This window comes from Cervus canadensis, chromosome 25 (assembly GCF_019320065.1).
Source record: "Cervus canadensis isolate Bull #8, Minnesota chromosome 25, ASM1932006v1, whole genome shotgun sequence".
NCBI lineage: Eukaryota > Metazoa > Chordata > Mammalia > Artiodactyla > Cervidae > Cervus > Cervus canadensis.
The window spans coordinates 35,514,601-35,541,021 of record NC_057410.1 but is presented as its reverse complement, the minus strand read 5'-3'; the positions used below and the strand labels follow the sequence as shown (position 1 = coordinate 35,541,021).

At 39.1% G+C, this 26,421-nt stretch overlaps 1 long non-coding RNA gene across 1 annotated transcript; it reads left to right on the top strand.

The window, feature by feature from the left end:
• The first annotated feature begins 11,125 nt into the window (after positions 1-11,125).
• LOC122427374 lies at positions 11,126-24,859 on the top strand. Its single transcript, XR_006265407.1, has 2 exons — positions 11,126-11,248; positions 24,697-24,859. It is a non-coding gene; the product is annotated as an uncharacterized LOC122427374 (long non-coding RNA).
• The last annotated feature ends 1,562 nt before the right edge of the window (positions 24,860-26,421 follow it).

Here is a 26,421-nt window from a genome sequence, read left to right as displayed (position 1 = left end):
ATTAATCAAATTTAATACAGCAATAGTAATTACAATATATAATATGCTAAAGGACATAAGAAATTGGTATGTCATTTCAAAGAGAGAAAAGAATACTTTGTTGGCTTTGATGGTCAAAGAAGGATTCATTCATTCATTCACTCACTCACTCATTCATCAATTAGTAGACAGCACTTGAGTGCCTATTTTTCAAGTCCTTGTCCTCATGGAGCTTATAGTCTGGTTGGAGAGATATTTTATCAATACAATCACACAAATAATTGTAAAATCACATCTATGATAATAGTGAGATAATAGGTAGATAGCATTTGACATATTACCTAGGACCTACCAAACATATGTTTAATACATATCATCTACTCTAGTCATTAGTGTTTAATCTAGAAGAAATGGTGTTACAAAAGGTGTTTGAGCAGGAGATGAAAATGATCAGAGATATGTCTTCTGTGTTTAATCTAGGATTAATTTGTCAGAGAGCTTCAAGTAGAAAGCACCCAGAACTGGGGACTCTGTCCTCTTTAAAATTTATTTTTCATATGCCATAAAATAGGGCATCTATTTTAGTGGGAAGAAAGAGGTGGAAACACATATTATAAAGGCACATAGAATGGACATAGAATAACTAATTTGAAAGTGAGCATGTGGATGCAGAGATTTGGGTCATGGATGACCACAAAGGTGGAGGTGATTTTGAAAGAACTTGGGGGCCACAGTATTAGGAACAGGTTCATAAGGGGGATAATGAGTTGCAATTGGACTCATGTTGAGATTCCAGGTGGAGGCTTTCAGAGAGTGGGTAGTACTGGAGATTTAGATTTGGGAGTCCCTTGTGTGGAGTTATAGTTAAAACTGCTGGGATATAGAAAATTACTTTTGAAGGATCATAGAATAAGGAAAATTTAGGAACCCCCTAAATTTGGTGTGTCGGGGGGGGGGGGAGTGGTAAGAGGAAAGTTTTTCTGATAGAAAGAGGGAGGTCAGAAAAACAGAAGAACCATGAATTAATGTAGCTGTGGAGGACAACCATTCTAGATGACCGTGGTTACAATTTCCTGGGAAAGCTTAGAGTAAGTGGCAGTTGAGAAGCATTTTGGGGTTTGGCCATAGGAGATCACTGATGATCATCACAAGGACAACTTTAGAAAAGTTGTATAGGGGAGACCAGACTGAAAGCTGTGACCACAGACTGCTCTGAAGAGAGGTTGGGTGGCAAAATCAAAGAGCAAGGTAATAGGTCATTTAGGCTGAGGGAGTAGCAAAGGTAAGAAAACAGAATTTTCAGAGACCTGGGCCAGGATCTATATATGAAGTATATAGGTTTTGAAGGCTTTGGTCTATATTTGGCTAGATCAAACAAGCTGGGTGAGCTAATGAGATGAAATGGAAGCAGATGCATTCTAATCTGCACTGAACCAGGTTCTATTCTGATTTGCTATAGAAAAATGATGTAATTCCATTTCTAAATTATTGAAACTGGCTATGGAATAGCAGTCTAGACCTCGAGGGTCACTCTACCTGATAGTACACCTTGGCTAGACAGACAATGTTCATGCTGGGCTTTTGGTAGTGGTAATGAAGAGAATAATAAAGAATTGTAGTGTTACACTGGCATGCTACAATGTCAATCTGATCATACCACTATGAATGGAACCACAGCAATGTGTACTTATAATTTTGATCTAATGACATGAGAATTTCTGAGTCCCATCTCTGGTTAGCGTTGAAGGAGATATTTTCCAAGGCTGATAGAGTGTGTATTACACGTGAATGAATATGTATGTGTGTGATACATATGATAACTACAAGTTATTGAATGCTACTAGATTGAAGGAATGATGAATGATGGATTAGGAATACTAACTATAATTATCATCCCCTTTCCTGGTAGCTCAGACGGTAAAGACTCTTCCTGCAATACAGGAGACTCAGGTTGGATTCCTGGGTCAGGAAGATCCCCTGGGGAAGGGAATAGCAATCCACTCCAGTATTCTTGGCTGGAGAATCCCCTGGACAGAGGCGCCTGGAGGGCTACAGTCCATGGGGTAGCAAAGAATCAGATATTACAGAGACTACCACACACACACACACACACACACACACAAGATAGAAATGTCATCTTGCTTTCAAATATGAAGAAACTGGAATTTTAGAAGCTAAGTACATTGTCCAAGGTCACAGAGCTACCAGAGAAGTGCAGCTGGAATACATGAATTCACCTCTTCCTTTCAAACTCTTTCTCCTTTTTGGATGTATAAACAGGACAAACACAGGGATGAGGTATATTTTATAAGGGAGAGGAGGAAGCTATTATTGGAAATTGGGTCCTGAATTGCGTTGGATTCATGAAGTGACCTAGTTTTTCTTCATCTTTTATGGAACTTGTTGTTGTATAAAGTTGGAGTCAGCAGAGGCCTAGAGATTTGCTTGGCATCATCTAGACCGTTCATGCCTGGGCCAGGACCCCAGCCTGATCATCTGCCTCCTAGCCCTTGGCCTACTCATCTAGGCCTAGCTCCATGTATATGAACAAAGGTGAATTTATGGATTTCTCAGTAACTTGCTCCCATCATTTAGAGGATTTTTGGTATTCTGAGCAGACTCTTCTTGTAAACCTCAGGTGCCTTGAACTCATGTGGATTTTGTTATGCTAAAGAGTTTTCTCAGTAGAGTTCTGCCCATTATGTTTTGACTGATATTTCATTTTTCTTTTACAAGTTGAATGATGCAAGGGCTCTAAGGTGTATGGTGTAAAAGTAGTTGTTAAAATAAGGAATAATGGCATGTCAGAGAGATTTATATTGACAATTTAATTGGAAATGCTGCTATTAGCATAAAACATTACACTTGGTATAAGTTTCATGTTACTATTAAATAAGAAAGAGCAAACATCTACACATTATTATCAGCATCACACAAATGATGATTGATACTACAAATTTTTGTGCTGTGATATTTTATTAAAGAAACACAAGTGTGACGATCCTTAAGGTTGTTTATGTTTACCTAGAATAAAGTCTCAAAGCTTCTTTAAGAAGTTTTGGCTTCATCCAAAAGCTGGCATTGGTCTATTATATAAGGTACTATCGCTCCTTTCATTGTGGCTAAACTTTAGAAATAGATGCTGCAGAGATAAAACACCACCTGGGATATTTCTCCCTTAAAGCAGGACAGTAATTGTAACACACTTGGTGCTTTTGTGGGTTTATTTTAAACATTCCTAAACAAAGTAGGGTTTGTAATTTTCCTTCAGATTACAAGCTGACATTTTGAAAAAAAAAAAAGTATCAGGGAATGCAGCACTTCTGTGTGGTGGCAGCTGATAATTACCATAGTGTGAGTGGGGCTAGATATAACCCAGGCGTTTTAAGAAGCAAGGCTGATTACAGTTCTTTAAGAGTAACTCAATTCGGGAATTCTGCTTTGTTAGGCAAATTGAACTGTCTTGCTTCACGGATCTCATCTCACTTTTTCTTTTGCTTTCCAACCAAAAGCTACCTTTCTGTCTTCAGTTCCAAGGCTGTTGCTAGGAAGAGCTACATGCAAAACTCAAAAAGGGAAATGTAGAATATCTTCTCAAGGGAACAGTACAAAAACAGTTCTCACCACATATAACGCCTCTGGAAAGGTACATTGGGCAGTAGAATTTTGAGTCACTTGAGATGTTTATACTTTTTTTTTTTTCCACAGAAAATAAAGAAATTGTTTTCTAGTTAATGCCAAAGTAAGGAAATGTCACACTGGTTGGGTTTTGATATGTGCACAGCCAGGGAACTTAGAGGGAATTGTTAATGCAACTGTATGAGAAGATATGTGAGAAGGATGGCTTCCCCTGAAAGGAAAATGGAAAGACTTCAAAAGTATATTTTTCACTACAGTTATTAAACATACACAGCTTACTTTTAAAATTGATTATATAGTTTGGTTGCCCAATTTGGATTGCTGGCCTAAATATAAATGTGTGTATGGTGTGTGTGTGTGAGAGAGAGAGTCAGAGAGAGAGAGACAGAGATAGACTAGTACATGACCAGAGATTTCTCAGTGTCTATGATCTAAAAGCAAGTTGAAGATTCAAATTCCCAAGAATGTTGATTGTAGTAACTGTTATTGCAGTTTGAAAGACTGTTGAAAGACTATTCCTCAACAGTTATACTTTATGAGTGATATTTGTTCCAAGTAAACACCCATTTCTAAGGGTTTAACTCAATAAATGCCCCAAACCTCTCCCTCTGGAAATGGTTGAAAGTATTAATACTTGCAATAAGGAACAGATCCAGATTAATTGGAGTCCAAGATCCTCTTAAAGAAAACACAAAGCTATGAATATAAAATTATATCCATGGCCTTGGCAAGAGCCTTGAGGGGCACTGAAGTTGAACATCATACATTTTGTGGTAAATCCATCAGTGTGTGGGAAATGGTCTACTTTATAAAAGACAAAGGTGAAAACATATCCACATTTGCTGATCCAGTGTTTCTGTAGGGATCTCTGGTATTTAAGGTAGAGCTAACTTTGTCTTTACTGGTCACTTTCTTCCAACACAATCTTTCAACCCACCACGTCTGCCTTCAATGATTTCTACTCTGTCTCCTACCTAATTCACACAGATATGTCTCTGCTTTGTATCTCTATTACTATTTCTCAAAGCTGACATTTCTAATAAAAACTTTATATCATTCTGTGTTAATACAACATCATGTTAATGTTATGAGCGGAATTGTGTCCCCCCCACAATTCATATCCTGCGGTCCTAACCCAAATACCTCAGAATGTGACTGTATTTTGAGACAGGGCTTCAAAAGGGGTGATTACATTAAAATGAAGCTGAGTAGGCGCTAATCCAATTTTACTGGTGAATTTACAAAGAAGAAGAAATTTGGACATAAAGGAGATACAATGGATGCACATGGATGGAGGGATGACCACATGAAGAGGCAACAAGAGGGTGGCCATCTGCAAGCCGGAAAGAGAGGCTCAGAGGAAACCAGCCCTGCTGGCACCTTGATCTTGGACTTCCAGCCTCCAGGGCTGTGAGACAAAACATTTCTGTTGTTTAAATCACCATGTCTGTGGTATTTTGTTGTGGCAGCCCTAGAAAACTAATACAGTTGGCTAGAATTTATCAAACAGACTATTACTAACCAACATTCTCACCTCAGGATGCTTAATATTACAACTGAAGCTAAGTGTCCATAGACTGTCAACAGGCCATCAAATACCATGGTTGAATGAAAGAATAAATGCTTGCATGCATACAATTAGGGTGGATTTCAACAGGGATTTATGATTAAAAAAAAACATTCTTCCAAGTTTCTTCCCTAGGACAATGTCAACTTCAAGGAAAGACGGTAGTGATGACACAAAATTCATGCTTTAACAGGTATTACTGATGATCAAATATATATTGATTGAGTCTTTGTATGGTGAAAATTTAGGAAAATAAGAGTTGCCTAAAGTTTCCTAGTCTTTCCCATTCTGTTGTTTTCCTCTATTTCTCTGCATTGATCCCTGAGGAAGACTTTCTTATCTCTCCTTGCTATTCTTTGGAACTCTGCATTCTAATGTGAATATCTTTCCTTTTCTCCTTTGCTTTTCACTTCTCCTCTTTTCACAGCCATTTGTAAGGCCTCCTCAGACAACCATTTTGCCTTTTTGCATTTCTTTTCCATGGGGATCGTCTTGATCCCTGTCTGAAATGGTATGGATCTAACAGAAGCAGAAGATATTAAGAAGAGGTGGCAAGAATACAGAGAAGAACTGTACAAAAAGATCTTCACAACTCGCATAATCACGATGGTGTGATCACTCACCTAAAGCCAGACATCCTGGAATGTGAAGTCAAGTGGGCCTTAGAAAGCATCACTACGAACAAAGCTAGTGGAGGTGATGGAATTCCAGTCGAGCTATTTCAAATCCTGAAAGATGATGTTGTGAAAGTGCTGCACTCAATATGCCAGCAAATTTGGAAAACCCAGCAGTGGCCACAGGACTGGAAATGGTCAGTTTTCATTCCAATCCTTAAGAAAGGCAATCCCAAAGAATGCTCAAACTACTGCACAATTGCACTCATCTCACACGCTAGTAAAGTAATGCTCAAAATTCTCCAAGCCAGGCTTCAGCAATACGTGAACCATGAACTTCCAGATGTTCAAGCTGGCTTTAGAAAAGGAAGAGGAACCAGAGATCAAATTGCCAACATCCTCTGGATCATCGAAAACTCAAGAGAGTTCCAGAAAAACATCTATTTCTGCTTTATTGACTATGCCAAAGCCTTTGTCTGTGTGGATCACAATAAACTGTGGAAAATTCTGAAAGAAATGGGAATACCAGACCACCTGACCTGCCTCTTGAGAAACCTATATGGAGGTCAGGAAGCAACAGTTAGAACTGGACATGGACCAACAGACTGGTTCCAAATAGGAAAAGGAGTATGTCAAGGCTGTATATTTTCACCCTGCTTATTTAACTTATATGCAGAGTACATGATGAGAAACGCTGGGCTGGAAGAAGCACAAGCTGGAATCAAGATTGCCAGGAGAAATATCAATAACCTCAGATATGCAGATGACACCCCTTATGGCAGAAAGTGAAGAGGAACTAAAAAGCCTCTTGATGAAAGTGAAAGAGGAGAGTGAAAAAGTTGGCTTAAAGCTCAACATTCAGAAAACTAAGATCACAGCATCCGATCCCATCACTTCATAGGAAATAGATGGGAAAATAGTGGAAACAGTGTCAGACTTTATTTTGGGGGGCTCCAAAATCACTGCAGATTGTGATTGCAGCCATGAAATTAAAAGACGCTTACCCCTTGGAAGCAAAGTTATTACCACCCTAGACAGCATATTAAAAAGCAAAGACATTATTTTGCCAACAAAGGTTCGTCTAGTCAAGGCTATGATTTTTCCAGTGGTCATGTATGGATGTGAGAGTTGGACTGTGAAGAAAGCTGAATGCTGAAGAATTGATGCTATTTAACTGTGGTGTTGGAGAAGACTCTTGAGAGTCCCTTGGACTGCAAGGAGATCCAACCAGTCCATCCTAAAGGAGATCAGTCCTGGGTGTTCATTGGAAGGACTGATGTTCAAGCTGAAACTCCAATACTTTGGCTACTTGATGTGAAGAGTTGACTCATTTGCAAAGACCCTGATGCTGGGAGGGACTGGGGGTAGGAGGAGAAGGGGACAACAGAGGATGAGATGGTTGGATGACATCACTGACTTGATGGACATGAGTTTGAGTAAACTCCGGGAATTGGTGATGGACAGGGAGGCCTGACGTGCTGCGACTCATGGGGTCGCAAAGAGTCGACATGACTGAGTGACTGAACTGAACTGAAAGTTTCCTAAATGTATCAGGACACTGAAATTATGACAGATATCCTTTTTCTGGTGAAAGTAGTGTCCACAAGGCACAAGTTACATCTTTTCATGATATGGTACAGTGGGCTGGCTCTTTACCTCAGGGCTTACAGGCTGTGGCCAGAAACTGAAATTTCCTTACATGGTAAGCCTTCTGAAGAAATCCTAGGAAGACCTGTTATACAACCTACAACTCATGGGATATGGAACTAATCTACCTGTTTATACAACCTACAACTCATGGGATATGGAACTAATCTATGTCAGAAAGACAATTTATTAACTTGTAATCAGTTAGAAATTACTATCCCTGTGAGTGTGGCAATTCAGGAGAACTAATTATGGTCAATGTGGTTCCTTGGTGAAAGCATATTAAGAGTGAAGGGAAATATTTGTTCTTAAAGGAGAGTTTCATCTCTCTAGAACTGCCTTCTGACAAATTGGTCTTCTGTTTTCTGGGGATACTTTATTTGGATTTGGAAGACTGTTTATTCATCTATTATACTATTCAATTATTTTATAAACATTGTTTATTGAGCCTCTAAAATGGGCCAAACATTGTTTTAGGCGTTAGAAATATAATAATGAACAATACTGACATTATTATTTCTGCATGGAAATTACATCTTAATTGTCATAGCTAGTAAACTTCATTTTACTCAGCTAGTAAATTTCATTTACTTTTCCCATCGACTGTCAACATTTCTTGTTACTTTGGCTCTAGTGCTGCTATTTACATTTTATAATTCTTATTTCCATAAATGTTTACAAAATATTGATTATATCAAATAAAACTCCTTTTCAAAGAATGCTTCAAGTTTTCCGTAGAAGCTTAAGGCATTCCAAATTTAAGGACTCCTGTGGCTCATAGTTCAAAGCCCTCGGCATCATAACACGAGTCGAAGTGACAGGAAAATGAATCTTTAAATAAACACATTTATTTCACAGTTGGTCAAGGCACAGTTAAATATTTAGATCTACATATTCCCCCCCCTCCCCCCCATGTGGGAAGGACTCTACTGGGCTTATTCTCTAAAAGCAGAAAAGAAATTCTAATTCCTAGGGGTTTCTATAGGTCAATATCTTGTCTTACGGTGTCTCTGTCTACTGACAACATATCAAGTGAAATGCCAGCTTTCCCGGATCCTCTGCGCACATGTCAGAAACACCTGTTCCTCTTCTTATGACTTTCTTGCCTACCTAGCAACTCAGATTACATTGTCTGACCTTGATAAGCCACGTCATAGTTCTCCATGTTTGCATATATATAAAACCACTGTCTGGTTTATGAGGTCAGAAGGAAAGAAAAAAAGAACACACCTAATTTCAAGCCATCTTATTTTTTCTGGGTTGATTCTGTAGATTTTTATCCAAGGAGTGAGCTTGTAAAAACTGCCTGAGGTGGAAATGTAGGAAGGCAAAGACCTACTGAAGCGACCCTTTATCTAACCACATCTCCTCTCGGAAGCCATGACCTCTGCAAATTGGATAAAGCGAGCTGAATGGCACAACAGCCTGAAGGGTACAAAACCCAGACATCTGAAGAGATTGTCCTGTTTCAAGGATATACCTAACCTACTTTAAAAATATTCCTTTAATGGGGAGTTTAAAGGAAGTTCCTTCCTATTACAAGGCCGATGACTCCCTAGTTAGGTTTTCCTTTTCTCATTTCAGGTGACTTTAAATGGAATGTTATGATATTGTCTTTAGAGAGAAATGTTTTCCTTTGGCTTGCAAATAAATTTGATAGCTCAAGAAGACCAATTCTCTGCTTTTAAACACTACCTACTTATAATTTCTTATTAGAGTCTGAACTAACATTTGAAAATGCTACCATGATGCACATAAATACTACTGGCAAAGCTTTTATGGCTACTGATGACACTATAAAAATATGCCTTCATTTTAAGAACTCTAGAGGATTTGTACATCTGCATAGCTCCAGAGTCCCCTGCTTTGTGGGGGAAGATTTGATGGGGAAGATGAGATCATTACCCATTCCTATCCTGTTTTAAATTTGTCAAAAGCCTGAATAAAAAGTACTTTCCCTAACTGTAGGTCTGCGATATTCAGTTTTATTACCCTTATATGTTTATTAGACACATAAGTGTCCTTATAAAGGAATTTAAAAAATAATTCTTATTTAATCATATATATTTGTTGGAATGTTCCTATCTTGATACACTTATGGGGATAAACATTTTATTTTGGTTTTAAATCTTTTCATGCTGGTTTAGTATAGATTGAAGACATGCTCAAATAGAATCACTGCAAGGGCCTTTGGTCTCTTGATTTTTAAAGTTTTCAAATCATACGGTCTGGTCCAAGGAGTGGGGACCTGGTTTCTACATCTCACTCCAACCACTTGCTTGCTGCTCACTCTGATTATGACCAAGACAGTGGACCTGAGAACCTCAGTCTCCCTGTCTTCAAAGTGATAGTACTGTACTTATCTCTATGCTCTTTAGAACTCTTGTTACTTCACAGATCTACAGGTTTCTTTAAGAGATTACCAAGATATACAATTATATACTGTATGAGTGATTTTATTTGTTCTTCAGCGCAATTAAGCACCTCCTGGAGAGTGACTTCACTGTATTCTTTTCTGATGATTCTTAGTATTTTCAAAGGGTATAACCAGAGTTTCATATGATTCCATCCACCTTCACTGAAGAGGTCAGACTCAAGAGAATATAGTCTTTGGCTCACCATCCTTTCTTGAATTAGTTTAATGAAATGTAAAAGAATGAGCTTCCACTCAGGAACCATTTTAAGTGCAGCTATCTACAGAGGGAGAAAAATTCATTCAACAGTTGGTCAGACTTAATCTCAATCAAGGTCAAGATTTAACCTTAATTTATCTCTTGAGGGTAGAAAAGGGAGCAGTATTGTTTGATTTTAATATAGCTATTTATTTCTACCTGTGTTTATAAACCAAATTCAACATGCTATTTGTGAGAGTATTTGAATACTGCACTTAAGATGATTATTTCCCTCTACTTGTTTATGTGTTTTGTTTTGTACTATTTCTAGGCATTAGAATATATCAACCAAAAAAGAAAAAAATACACAATGAAGATCATTTCCTTGGAGCCTATATTCTAGCAAGGAAGGCTGACAACAATAGATGCAATAAAAGCTACATAATGAAATATGCAAACCTAGATCATATATGATATAGTATGTTTTAAATATTATGGGGAAAAGAAAAGGTAGAAGAGAGTTAAGGAGATTAGGATACTGGGGGAGGTGATTTATAATCTTAAATAGGTTTTTAGGTATGTAGCATGGAGAAGCTAGCATTTCAGCTTGAAGAAAGTAGGGGATGAGCTGTGCAGACAGCAGAGAAAAAGTGTTCCAAGTGAGGGAATAGCAAATACATAAACCCTGAAGCTGCACAGTGCCTGGAGTGTCAGGATAAAGGTGGTCAGAATGACCGCAGCAGGAGGAACAAAGAAGAGGCAAGGGAAAGATCGCACAGGACATTAGCTGGACATTTTCCCTTTGCTTCTCCAGATCCAGTATTCTCTCTTCTCTGCCATGCTCTGTGCCCTGGAAGGGAGAGGTGTATGGACTATATCAACAGACTCCTTGGCCTGTCACCTTCCAGCGGGGCTTAGCCAATGTGAGTTCCAGACAGAAGATGCAAGAGCCGGGGAATGCCAGGGTCAGGACATTTATTTCCCTGGCTTCTTCCCTGCTGGGTTGCTGCTCAGTGACTTTATCCTTTTACCAAAGGCCACAGCTTCTGCCAGGCAGCCCCCTCCAAGCTGCTTCCCGGGGCTCCTCTTGCCCCGTTAGGACAAGAGATGGTGATAGCTCTCCAGGGCTGCTAGCCTCAGGGTTAGTGCAGTATCTATAAATGAGCTTCTTAAGCCTCACCCTCAGCTTTGTAAGTAGTCCCTTTATTAAACTCCCTTCTATTATCAGTTTAATTTTGCTACCTACTTTCCTTCCAGGTCCCTGATTGATAAAGGTGTTGGAGACCATTATAAGGATATTGGCATTTATTCTGAGAGAGATGGGGGTGGGGGAATAAAAGAGTGATGTATTCTGAAAGAGTCAATCAGGCTGCTGTGTTGAAAATTTTAACAGGGCAAGATGGAAGCAAGGAAATAGTTGGGAGGCTACGGCTGTAATCTAGGTGAGACACACTTCATGTGTATACCTATAGAGACCAGTTATTCTAAATCAATACCGAATCAATCTCAGATACCCTGATACTAAAGCCATAAACTTTTATCACAGCCTAAAGTTCTAGATGACTTGTAAGAAGCATTTCTCTGTGGCAGCTCTGGCTCTGTTGAAATGAATTCTGTACATTCTCGTAGGATAATTAGTGATTATAAATAGAATTTTTAAAATTGAGTTAAGTGCTCATAATCATTAAATTTCATTCTAGTTTTCTTCATAGGTCATTTGCTCTCTGTTTTAAAAATGAAATATACTTTAAATACATTTTTATTATTTTTAATAATTATGTTATTGTTATAAAATCACTTACTATGAGACTTATACTTTAGTAAAATTGTCAGTGTAAAACACATTATTATTTAACATAGGCACAATGTTGTACAGAGTTTATTCATCTTTGTTAACTGAAACTTCATGCCTGTTGATTACTAACTCTTCATTTCCTTTTCCTCCCAGCCCCTGGCAACTACTATTCCACTCTTAGATTCTATGAATTTGACTGTTTTAGATGACTCATATGAGTGGAATCAAGTAGTATTTGTCTTTTTGAGACTAGCTTGTTTCACTCAACATAATGTTCTCAAGTTTTATCCATGTTGCTGCTTACTACAGACTTTCCTTTTTTTAAAAAAGGCTTGATAGTATTCCACTGCATGTATATTCATTTTCTTCATTCATTCATTCATCTGTTTCTAGATATTTAGTTTTTTGTTTCTTTTTCTTGGCTGTTGTGAATACTGTGTTGTAACATGGAAGTGCTAACTCATTTTCCAAGAAATATTTTTGAGTGCTTACTGTATTTTTCCCTAGGCAAATACTTCAAAGTTAAAAAGGGTGGGATGGTAGTTTGCATGGGGGCAAATATTAATCGGCTATATATATTCACCAAATTTCAAACTGACACGAGTTATGCTGGAAAGATACAGAAGTGCTGAGAGGCTGTAACAAGATGACCTAATGTAGGTGGAAGAGGTCCATGGAAGACTTCTCTTGTAAAGCAATGTTTGAGTTGTACAATAAATAGAACTGTGTTCTGCTTACAGTAGTGACAGTTTCACCAAGGAGTTCCCTCACACTTGATAAAACCAAATTTCTTTTAGTAATTCTTCACATTGGTTTATTTGAACCCAAATAGAAGCTACTTAGCAATTTGATCAAAGCAACTGAGGTGGAATATTATCTACTTGCTCATGGCTGGGTGGTGGCCATGAGGTTAGACTGCTGTTGGGCTCCTCTTATGGACCCTATATGTGATTAGTTAGTCTGAGACCTATTTCCCCTAGGTAAGGAGCAGATTTCCTGCATGTTGAGAACAACCTCAGTCCCAGGCACTGTTCCAGTGATTTAAGCGTGTTCAGTCTTCTTTTTCCTCACAGCCCACATCTAATCTAGTCTGTCAGCACTACCATGAAAAATATATCCCCAATATGACAGCCTTCACGGTTTCCCCCTTAGTTTAACCTACTATCATCTCAAATTTAGGCTTGTATGATCTTCTAATTGGACTTCCTGTTTGTACTTATTTGTCTCCATAATCAGTTCTTGACAGAGAGGCCAGAATGGTTAAAAATTTAATCAGAGCATGACACCCCCACTCCCATTCAGAGTTCTCCAGTGGTTTTCCTTTCTCTTGCAAAGAAAACGGGGAACTTTGTACACTGTTGACAAAGCCCTGGATAACCTGTCCTTTGACCTCTCACCTATCTCCTAATGCTCCCAGTCTCTCATTGTGATCTGGCCCGTTGCCATTCCTGTTACCTCTAAATCTGTTCTATTTTTTTTGAGTCTTTGCAGTTTCCGTTGCTCCTGCCTAGCCATAGATACTCCTCAATTTTAGTATATGTGCTGCCGAAGCGAGCACCATAGATACTCTTAACAAAGATGATCACATTACACGTTTCTTCACCTTATTCAGGTTTCTCCTCCAATTATCAGAGACGCTTTCACTGAATAGCTGATTCAAAATGCTAAGCTCTTCATTCAGTCACTCACTGTGCCCTCAGCCCCTTGCTCAATTTGACTTTTCTTTATAGCCCTTACCATCTTCAACATGAATTTCAACATGTTTATTTGCATATGTTCCAAAATATAAATTCCAAGAGGACAGAGATTTTTCTTTTTTTTTTTTTTAAGATCACTCCATTTTCTCAGGAGAAGGCAATGGCAACCCACTCCAGTACTCTTGCCTGGAAAACCCCATGGATGGAGGAGCCTGGTAGGCTGCAGTCCATGGGGTTGCTAAGAGTCAGACACGACTGAGTGACTTCACTTTCACTTTTCACTTTCCTGCATTGGAGAAGGAAATGGCAACCCACTCCAGGGTTCTTGCCTGGAGAATCCCAGGGACGGGGGAGCCTGGTGGGCTGCCGTCTATGGGGTCGCACAGGGTCGGACACGACTGAAGTGACTTAGCAGCAGCAGCAGCAGCCATATTCTCAGAATCAAGTATGGTAGTACAAAACAGTATTCTGCAAATGTTTCCAGAATATTCAGATTGACTGAATGCTGTCATTTAAGACTCTTCACCTAGGATGATCTTCAAAGGCAAGAACCAGAGATCCAGAACCACCCCATAATGCTGTTTTGTTCCTTTTAGTGCCTTGAACATATGAGAGATTTGGCAACTGTTTCTTGAACAATAAATTAATATAGTCATGAACATTAAACTCTGTAAATTGCTTTTGAGAGGTAATACAGTTTTATTAGTAAGTGCATGGTCTTTGTGGTTAGTCTGGGCTGTTTAAATTTTATATCTGTCACTTGCTTTGTCAGATTGAGCAAACCATTTAACATCTCTGAGCCTGGGAGACCTGACCAGAAAAATCAGTTTAGTAGTAGGACTAGACTTACGGGGAGGGCTGTTGTGAGGATTACATAAGGTGAGGAATGTACACAGCACTGGGTCTGCACACGTTATTCATCAGGTAATCCTTCAGCTTGGGTTAAGTGACCTCCTCGGCTCCTTGTGTCTTTTCCAGGGCAGAGCAGTTATGTTAGACAATACTTTCAGTGCTTCTGTTTCTCTATACGGTTTTAAGCCTTTGGAGGGAAAGGACTGAATTTTATTAATCTTTAAAATCCCAGAACCAGTACATTGAAGGTCCTCAGCAAATCTGTTTTGAATTGGATAGGACTGAATTAGAGGTGACAGCCCTCCTTCCAGAAAAAGAAGGACACTGAGATTCTGATCAGTTTCAGCGCATCCTCAATAAGCATTGATAAGGCACAGGAACCTACCTATGGGCATGTTTGCAAAAAGTTAGTGGCAATGTCCATTCTAGACAAGCCGTAGACATGAGGTCTTAGTTGTGGTGGAGCAGGAGAAGACTGAGTGAGGAGGAGGGGAGCGGAGCGTGCTGGAGGAGAGCTTCCCTTGGTGACGACCTGGTCCCCTTCCCTACCACTACTGCCCTTTGCCAAAGCTGGCTTCCTAAAGGCTCTAGATGGATCCCTCTTATCAGTTGCTAGGTAGAGCCACCATGTCAGCTGAAGTAGTAGAAATTTCTATTCAACTTATAAATAGTTGAAGAGCCTCTCTTGGCGAAACATGAACCGAGCAAATACTCCCGTTTTCTCCTGGGAGGGTGGATCAGGATTCGGTGTATGACCATCACGTCAGCCCGGTCGGGGCCGCTGTTCATGAGGCCACACAGCTATAAGTTATTCATGGGAACATAACAAAGACTTAGCCCTCGTGAGTAATGAGCTTCTTCTCCCGAAGCTTGCTCTCTAGCTAGAAGCTGAGGCGTGCAGGGTCACCGTATGAGAAACAGAAATGCACTTCACATCCTTTAGGGCTGGCGTACTTTGCAAGTATATACAATGATGCCCTGGGCAACTCAAGGAAGATCCCGGGAATTCTGTGCTCTCCCTGGGCACATGGTGCTTGGGGTAGGGGGTGGTGTTTAATTTCTCCTTTTTCAGGGAAGCAGAGAAGATACTTTAGTGGTGATCAAGTTTCTGTCCTGGCTGGCTATCCAGTGGTTTTTGTTCGTTCGTTTGTTTGTTCTTTTGCTCACATATTCAGGTCTTTATTCACTGATGTCTGTAATTAAAAGATCTGAGAGAAGTTTCTCAGTGATACTTAGTTTTTCTTATATACAGCTATTATTTTTCTTTAAAGAGGCTATCATGTCACAGGATGAATAATGGTGTGTGGGAAGAAATCCTTTCTCTTTGGGTCTTTGGCATGGAGAAGCTCTGGGGGCTTCCTAATGGGTGGTGGGCAAAAAAAGGTATTGGTTTTGAGATCAGATGTATTTCAAATTCTAGGTCTTTCCTGAGATGATAGGCAGGTTACCTAAATTTTCCAAGCTCTCTACTGGGGGGAATTAAACCTTGAAAAGTTCTTGCTGAATGACGAATCACGCGCAAGGCATCAGGCACTGTCCCTTCGTACATTGGGTGTTCAACAAATGTTTACTCCCTTTCTCCTCCAACTTCTCGCAGAAACAATACTCTCTTCCTCATTATTGCATTATTGACTTATTTGAATGCTGTTATCTAAGTTTTCTGATTACCCTTCAGAAAGTATTACCTACCACACTTAGGATAAAGTTTAAAGTTTTCAGCATAGCCCTTCTCAAGTCTCTTGTACCCTGCCGTATCTCTCACTCACTGGCCACAGTTACTTCCTTTCAGTCCTATCTTCTGACTAAAGAGTTCAAAATGGTGACATTTTGACAGTACCTGAGGTAAATGTGAATCAATCACTGAAATTTTACTTCTTGTTTGGTAAAGAAAGTCGATAGTTTATATGTAATTCTGTGGTATTCTAGGCCAGAATATAGACTCTGGGCCTTGAATGTCTGGATTTAAATCCCAGCTCTGCCACTGACTGCTGTGATCTTGGGTTAGCTACTCAGTCTCTCTGTGGCTCAGTTGTCTCACCTGTAAAGTTAGAATACTATAATTCCTATTTCAGGGCTTGTTATGAAAATCAAATGAGTTTTGCCTGTAATGAGCTTCTAACACCTGTAATGAGCTTATACCAGCATGTGACACATTGTAAACATTAAAGATTTAAAAAAATAATCAAGCAATCTTATAGTTCAGTGCAAAGGACCAGGTATGGACTCAGAATAGGGTAGGGTGCCCACAGACAAGAGGTATAATAAGATTGAAAGCATCGTATTACCCTTCAAAAGCTGACAAAACTGAAGAATTAACGTCTCTATAAAAAGTAATATCACTGCAGCTTCTTCCCCTCCTATGTAGAGTGGGTGAGTTTAGTGACAGACTGTTTTGGAAGGAGCTAGAAATATCAGTTTAAAAACTGCTTGGCAACCACTTTAGAATGATTATCTGACTTTGGGAGAATACTGAGGTATTCCTCTTACCCAGATTTAGAAATGTCACAGAGGCATAATGAATCATCTCTCAGAGGCTTTGAAAACATTTTCCCCATACTAAGTACTGCCTCTTGCCTATTCTGCTGGCACTTCTGAACTTCAAGATAACCCACCAAACCCCAAGGAAGCTACAGGAGTTTGGGGATCTGCTTCAGGTCTAATTCCTTTGCTATACCTCGGTTCCTATTGTCCTTGCTTCCTCCACCCTCTCTTCTACCCTACAGATTAGTCTAAGTCATTCAAGGTAATCCCATCCCTCTTATCAGCCATGAGTGTGGACATGAGCCAGTGCAATACTAAGAAAGGGATTTGGGAGAAAGAACTCAGTTTTTCTCTTCTGCTGGATAAAAAAAGAAGCATGTTGCTCTGCTTGGTAGCGGCAGCCATTTTCCAGCAAAGCCAGAAGCCTTAGGGTGAATCAATGCTGTGATTGGCAGCTTGAGAGGGATGGGGGGAAGTGCATGCTGGGTGCCACAGTTGAACCCCTGCAGCCTGCCTCAACTCTGTACTTCATCTTTTGCATCACACCAAATTTCCTTATCATTAAGCTAGTTTAGCTGAGGTTTCTGTCATATGCAGTCTAACCAAATGCACTCATGACTCTTCTTCCCTTGTGCCCTGGAAGGCAGTATTTATGTCAGTGTGGATGTCCTTTGTAGGTTGTACATTACTTGAGGGCAGCTGCCCTGTCCCATTCATTTTTTATTTCTTTCTGAACTCTTAACATAGTGCCTTACAAACAGCCACAATTTCACTGCTTGTTGATAAATAACAGTGTTGAAAGCAATACACTCTGACAGCCTTTGGCTCCATTTAACATCAGTGAAACCCCTATTAAAGAAAAGAGTTTGCTTTTTGGATTCATAATCATGAAAGTCAAAAGGTGAATAAAAGCATGGTCTTTCAGTATATTTTTTTCTGTTACTTGTGCAATGGTTCGAGGTAAAAAAAATTTATTACAAATTAAACCGTTGAATTATGTTTTCATAACACACAACCAAATACACTCTCTCTAGCTTTCTCTCGATCAGGACTAATTTCAGGCAGTCTGTTTATAGAGTGAAGATGAATTTTATTGGTGACAAATGCACTCCTGCATTAACAAATTAAGTATGCTCTCAAAGGAGAAAGAACAAACTCAGAGAAAATTGGGTTGTCTGTTCTTGAAGTCTAAAAAAAGGACTTCTTTCCTCAGGGGGAATTCAGTATTTTCATAATCACATAGAAAGGAAAACATGTGCCTCTTGGGTATAGCATTAAAATAAATTAATTTTGCTGCCTTATTCATAATGGCTAATGGCAAATTGAGTGTTTATTTCTTGACTCCTCTTGCTCATAAAACCAGGTTTTTCTATGACCTTCATCTCACTAAAGATGAATAGCTGTGTCAACTTATAGGGATGAAGAATGTGGTCTCTGTTTCTCTATTTTTGGCATTTTATTAATAGGTGAGTGGTCATGGGGAATAACAGGACCCTAAAGCATCAGGATCTCGACTTCATGTTACTGGAATATAATCGTCTGTTTTTTTTTCTCTTCTGTTCTTGGAATGTACAATGTCTACTATTCCTTGGAAATATGTTCACTTATGATCAGACCCTGCTGACAGCTTTTATGATTCTCCTCTGTTCAGCCCAAATTGTGGTTGGTTTTCCCCCTATTTTCTCATAACACACACCCGATTTTCCTTCACCTCTTCTTCCACAATTAGCCACTGTCTGTATACCCATTCTCCTGAAATACTAGATTATTTATTCAGTCATGCATATTTCTTTGGCATTCTTCAAGTTTGGTGTGGAGGAGAAACAATTCATTGCAGATATAAGTCACTACACATTGTAGCTTCTAGTAAAATGAGATTCCCATTATTTATATATTTTTTTACTACAGAGTATTAAAATTTTAAATGCTTGGCTTTATGATGTTCAAAGTATCGGCAAGGTCTGAATGAGATCTGCGATTGACACCAGAGTCACTGAAAGATTCAGAAACAGCAGACCTTCTAGGAGTCTCCCCAGCTGACAATGTTGTAGCTGTTAGCGGGAACCCTAATTGTTGTTGTTCAGTTGTTAAGGTGTGTCTGACTCTTTGAGACTCTACAGACTGCAGCACGCCAGGCTCCTGTCTTCTACTATTCCCTGGAGTTGGTTCACACTCATGTCCATTGAGTCAGTGATGCTATCTAACTACATCATCCTCTGCTGCCCTCTTCTCCTTTTGCCTTCAGTCTTTCCCAGCATCAGGGTCTTTTCCAATAAGTTGGCTCCTTGCATCAGGTGGCCAAAGTATTGGAGCTTCAGCTTCCACGTCAGTCCTTCCAATGAATATTCAGGATTGATATCCTTTAGAACTGACTGGTTTGCTCCCTTTTCAGTCCAAGGGACTCAAGGTCTTCTCTAGAACCATAATTTGAAGGCATCAGTTCTTTGATGCTTAGTTTTCTTTTTGGTCCAACTCTCACATCCATAATAATTACTACTGGAAAAACGGTAACTTTGACTATACAGACCTTTGTTTGCAAACAATGAAGCAGAAGTAGATATTTTTCTGGAATTCCCTTGCTTTCTCTATTAGGGAACCCTAATATTTCCTCACAAAATATATAAGCTTTTGCAAATGAGTAGTTGCCATGTAATCACAGGTAGATATGCACAAGTCTGGGAATATTTTGAGGGACCATAAATGTGACCGTTAGTTTTGTGCCCTCTTTGATTTTTCTTTCCAAAGTTATCAACAGTTATGACATTATCCAAACTTGTTTTAAAATAGCTACCTGCCCACTTACTCAAGGTAAATAATTCTTCCCAGTACACTGATTGCAGACTAAAAAACAATATATATATTTTTAAATGTACTTAATTTCACTGGACTAATGTGAAGGAATAGTTCTTACTTGCAAGGCAGAGTTAAGCCTCGGTAAAACCATAATAATCTCCCTTACCAGAGAAATTGGGGGAAAAAAAAAAAAACCTGCTAAGCATTTCTTGTCAGCTAGAAACTGGTTGAGCTGCAGCACAAATGTTGGATTCTTCTGCCTTGTTCTAACCGCGGGACAAGCGGTAAGTGGCTGAAGATGGGAGATGAGCAGTAAAGGGAAGATACTGCTGCCTGCAGGGAAACCCAAGCAAGAAGGGGTGGATGTGTTATCTAATCCAGAAGAATTCTTCATGTAAAAGGAGAAACTAATCTTCAGTAAAAATGCTAACATGTATCTTGAAGCCATTTTTTCTGACCTTCAGATTACATTTTAAATCAAGATTTAGAAGAGAGGAAGTTGTTATTTCCCAGTAGATTTCTGTCCCTCAACCTGGTACTGTTAGTCTTAAACATGATTAACCATTTGACATGACTTCCCAAACGACAGACGGTTTGTATTAAACATATACTACTGTTTATTTTCCTGTGTATAATTAGGAATAATCATTGCTGCCAGAATGTAAAATGATACATCAACGATAAGTAGAGATAACAGCAGCTGCATGCAAGAAAAGGCGTACAAAACACCTGAATCTTCTAATTACCTTTCTCTTCCACCCTGTGTATTTGTGTCATGGTGCATCTTAGGTAATGTAGACTTCAGGTAGTCATTAAAATCACACAAGTATTCTACTAGAATTTACTGCAAATAAGATATCCCATGGGTACATGGATTTTTACCAATAAAAAAGGTTAATAATTTGGAGTGCATTTTACCAAAACACAATTTCTTTTTAGGAAGTTTGAATTTATACATTTAATAGGGTACTACTCTGTGCTAGTCACTTTGAAAAATACACAAAGCAAAGAGACATTGTCTCTTTTCAAGATACTTATAATCCCCCCAAATGTGGAGCAAGACAAAACAGATGAAGAAGAAATATCGTACCCATTGAATTTTGCTAAGATGTACAGTCTGAAGGGCAAAAGCTTTGTAGAAATTTTGAGAAAGGAGATCAGGAGAGATGTGTAAAGCAAGTAAGTTGGCATTGAATTTTGATGGTGGAGGTTTATGCAGATGCAGATAAAGTGAGGTATCAGAGATGTTGCCTATGATTCATAGGTGTTTCTGACTTAGTCTTACTTAGATTCTCTTCCTATTATCTGAGCTTTATTACATTCTTTCATTTAACCAGCACTATCTAACATATATACAGACAATTGCATTTAACATGAGAGAGAGATTCAAAAGCAATAAGACTCCCCAATCTGATCTAGCTGAGCAACAGAATACAGATTCATCAAACTCCCAGACAACAAATACAAAGTAAGATCCTTTGTTTCATCATTCCATGGGTATGCGAACCATATGGCTGTAAACTTCCTAACATTTTCTCTACTCATAAGTTAGAAAGTCCTCCACAACAGGCCAAACAAGTTTTGGACAATCCAAAAACTTACACTATTTTCAGTTTGGGGCAAAATTTGGCAGGTATGTTTGTCAGAGTTTTGCTTTCATTTGACTTGTTGAAAATGAAACTTAACCATAAAACAACATATAACCAAAGTGGTTTAAATGAGACCTTATAAAGTCCATAAAGACCGTAAATTGACTCACTTAAAATGCTCTATAGATTATGTTTTAATTTATGTAAAGACATTTTTTCCAAGATTTGTGAAAATTACATTTTATATTTGATGTGAAATATTGTTTTCTTCTTCATGGCATATTATAAACTTCTATCTGCAAAACACAGGTTGGGCATTTTAAGTCATGACTTCATTGAGTTATTTATGCAAAATATCTTAATAAAATCTTGCCTAACATTATAGCTAAAGGCAGGTTTCATTTTAGCAACGTAAAATGTTTTATAACTGATTTGCGTTGACTTGTATGCATGTACACTAAGTCACTTCAGTCACGTCCAACTCTTTGTGAACCTATGGGACTGTAGCCCACCAGGCTCTTCTATCCATGGGGAGTCTCCAGGCAAGAATACTGGAGTGGTTTGCTGTGCCCTCCTCCATGGGATCTTCCCAACCTAGGGATTGAACCCACAACTTGTATAAGAATAACAAATTCCCTGGAGAAGTGTTGTGATTAGAAAACTGTGACTCTGATTTTATCTGTATGCTATCTGTGGTCTTAAAGGTCTTTTTCAAGCTTTTCACAAAAAGTCACCTCCAAGGTTCCTGCTCATTCAGATGTTACAGAGTAGTGATGAGTAAGAAAGGTAAACCCCGCAGTTGAGGGTAAACACAATTGTTTCTGTGACAGCAGCAGATGTGGGCGTATGCTCTCTTTTCACCTGGTAGATCTGTAAGTCTACTCGTGATTTTGCAAAGGGACAATCTGAAAGAAGCACGCAATGTAATCTCTTGGACAGGCATGTCACAGGATCATCTTTGTGCACTGGTACAAGTGTTTTCATGGTTCCCATGACTTCATAAACCCAGCTTATGTCATTCAGATGTACCCTGAGAATCAAATAAAAAAATGTGGATTGTATTTTGGGCTCCTGTGTAATTGCATCACTTAAGACCTATTGGGGAAGCTTGGTATCAACACTCACTCATATAAATACTCTCATAGGAAATAACAATGTTGAGCTCATTAATTAGATTAGTATTGATTCAATTCAACAAGTAACATAATGCTTACTGCTAAGATATGAAGTATTTTGAGCAATATGCAGATGATAAAAGAAAATCCTACCCTCATAAAGGATTTAAAATTTGGTAGGAGATATTAGGAATATTACCCAGTGCTAATTAAAAAGAGGAAAGCTAAGTGCTTTGAAAATATAAGGTGCATGCTGCTGCTGCTGCTGCTAAGTCGGCTTCAGTCGTGTCCGACTCTGTGCGACCCCACAGACGGCAGCCCACCAGGCTCCCCCATCCCTGGGATTCTCCAGGCAAGAACACTGGAGTGGGTTGCCATTTCCTTCTCCAATGCATGAAAGTGAAAAGTGAAAGTGAAGTTGCTCAGTCGTGTCCGACTCTTAGCGACCCCATGGACTGCAGCCCACCAGGCTCCTCCATCCATGGGGTTTTCCAGGCAAGAGTACTGGAGTGGGTGCCATTGCCTTCTCTGATAAGGTGCATGAAGGAAGTAGAATTATAGAAGAGTGATACAGAAAAGGAGAGAAGGAGGGAGGGAGAGAGGAAGTGAGAGAGGGACAGAGAGAGAGAGAACTCCGAGTTGGAAACATCAGAAAAGGCTTCCCAAGGGAGGCAGAATCAGAAATATAATGACAGAGTGAGCAAAGGAGATGATGTGATCTTCTGATTTTGAAGTCAGCTTTTCATTTTTCTTCTTTTTCTTTGTCTATAAAGCTGTATTTTTAAGAATGGTTTGAGAAAACAATCCTCGAGGCCCATAACTTAATGACTGGGCTGTGTAATAACAGCATCCACTATTTTGTTGATCACTAAGTATAAAAGCATGATACAGACTTTAATACTACGAATATTTGGCTACCCCTGATACTGCCTACACATAAAGAAGGAAATAAAGGAATGTCTGTGTATATTGCACATTTGCTTGGTAATTATAATTACAACTTAATATGTTGGTTATTGTCACTGAATCCTTTCATGCTAAAGCTTTGCGGCTGTTGATGGCCTTTGCATAGCATAACAACACTCCATGTTTTGAACAAGTCTTAGAAGGTATCTTGTGTGCCTCTTCCTTATTTATTGCAGATGTCCAAACTGAAGTCCAGAGAGAGGCAAAGTCTTGTCTTCCATAGCAGAACTCAGATGTTAATTCAATTCTGTAGAGTTCAGTTTCCTAGAACTCATTTCACTGGACATGAGATACTTCCTTTACGTGGTTTAACTTAATTGAGCAGCTCTCGGTTATACAAATATACAGCATATGAGGTAGCTGTAGTAACTTTCTACTTTGACTACTGTGTTCTTCACAAAACACTACAAATCAATAGATACATTTCTAAAATAACAGTCTCAAGGTCATCGTGACACTGGTCTTCCTGTTATGAGTTTAGATATATATGGCGATAGTCTTTTGCATAATACAGTTAGGAGTAAAGACATTTTGAAAAGTTCTATAAAACCCTGGTGTTGACACAAAAGGTTATGTTTCAAGTTTTCAGGACACCTATGTATTTAAAAATACACACAGATAAACAGACACAGAATTTATCAGTACTTCCCTGGGTTATTCAGGTGTAACACGTACCACAGTGATACAAGTTAAATAGAACAAATTATAGAAGCAATCTCATTTTATAATTTTACTATCTATTTTAAGTTATGTGGCACCCCAGATAGCACCAATATGCTCATTTAGGGTTTTATCTACATAAAAGGCAACATGTAGAACTTGTCTCACTTTGCACTCTGACTCACATTATATGGCAATAAGTTAGCTTGAACCCTGAAACTATTGGAAAAAATGATTGTAGATATCATTAAAGGTTACTGGGTTTAAACTCATTCAACTTCTGAGGCTGTTTTATAATATATTGTGTAAATAGGAAAAAAGAGCAAAAGGTCACTTTCTTATAGAAAAAAAAAGTAATGCCTTCTTTTATATAAAATATTTTATTGCAGTTATCTTAATTAAAGTACTCAGAGGCAGTATTACCAGGCATTGAGTTTAGAATGGAGAGGCACAGGGGAAACCTTTGTATCTTGTGGAGACAAATTAATTGGATCCAGTTCTACACTTTGACTCAATAATCAAAAACTTGGTACTTGGTCACAAACAAGTAACCTTGTAAAGAAAACATATGCTTGCAAAGTTACTCATTAAGTCATCATCCATAGCCAGGCATAATTAGAAAAAACACTGGATTGATATCTGGTAATGCGGAATTAGTTTAGTAACTTATAGCATACCTCCTTCCTGCAGGTGGGCATGACAATCCATTCCAGTATTCTTTGCCTGGAGAATCCTATGGACAGAGGAGCCTGGTAGGCTACAGTCCAGGGTCGCATAGAGGTGGACACAACTGAAGCGACTAAGCCGCAGAAGCAGCAGCGTACCCCTTAGCCACATAAAATGGTGAAGCTGAGTGATTCTAAATTTTTTTATTAAATATTGCATGGTATTATTTCAACAAGAAATGTGTTGAAATGTAAAAATAATAAAGTAATTTGCAAAATACACATGCCTTTTTGAATAATTTCACACTATAGAAGACTTTAAATGTTTGACTTTGAAATCAAAACAAACAAATAAGTGTGTTGGTTTCATTTTCAAAAGTAAACAAAGGAATTTAAGTACTATCTTTTTAAAGAAAGCCCCAAATAATATCATTATAATAATGGTACTATAAAAAGTTATAAACTGTATCATAAGCCTAGATTACAATTTTACATGATGCTACAAAATACACTGTCTTTAAAATGCTGACTGATGCTTCTTTCATTTTTACTAATTCCTAATCATGGTCCAAGGTCCCCACTGTAATTGAAACAGTGGCATTTTGTTTCTTCCACTGTCCTGACTCGGCTTCAGATTTTGTCTTTTTTTTTTTGCAGTCCACAGCAGACACAGTACTCGAAAAGCCATAATACTTTTACGAGCCACTTTGGAAGAAAAAAAGATTTCACTGAAATTCAAAAATCTGACTTGGTAAACTAACAGCAAAACCTTGGGATGGAACAATCGCGTTTACACCCTGCATCAGAGTCTGTGGAGGAATCTAAGCCCTAGGGTCAGCTTTCCTTCCCCACCTGGGCATGGAGGGCCTTTAGACCCTCTGTCTTAATGAAGGGAGGCACTTAGGGAGGATTTTCGAGGAAGAACATGAGCGTAGAGGCCAGAGAGGGTCTTACTCTTGTCTCTCTGCCATGAAAGCCAGGGGTAGGAGACTGAGACCTCTAGAGGGCTGAGGTTTCTGAAAAGAGGAGGAGCTGGTGTCTCACTTGCCATGTGGAATTCTGGAAGGAACGCCTCTCAGGCCCCATTGTCTGTGCGGGGCTGCTTTAGTAGATGGAGACAGTGGGGGCAATGATTCAAACAGAGAATGTCTTCCACTGCCTGACCTTCAAATCCCTTTCTCCGTGGGTGCATTTAGGAATTCCAAAACACTGTCTATATTCGAGGGATTATGAAATGTAGTTGAGAACTCTGAACATTCTCTCTGATGGGGTCAGCATGGTGCTAAGAGGAGGGGTCCCCTAGCAGAGACTCCAAGGAGAGAGCCTCAGAGAATCAGCAGCTGTAGCAAGTGCTGAGGGGCCAGCAAGACCACAGAGTTTCCTGAACAGAGCTGGATAGATATGCTTTATCAGAGCCCCATCACCAGCTGGGAACACCTACTCTGGATGCAGCAGAAAGGAGCGAACACCTAAGGCAAAAAGATGAGGGTGTGCTGACCAGGTCAGAGGAGGGGCTCAGACCAGAAGCCCCAGCCCTGCAAGCCAGGATGACACATAAGCCCTGAGAACTTCTGTCTCTCCTAGGAGAAAGAAGAACCGGGGATGAGCACAGACAGCAATTGCTAAGAGACAGAGTTTAAAAACAAGAATGTCTTTTCCACCATTAGCAGAAATGAAGGCTTACGGCCTAAGTTACTTTTAACTGTAATACATAAAGACGGTTTGGTTTCTGCACAGCTGTTTTGTGCCT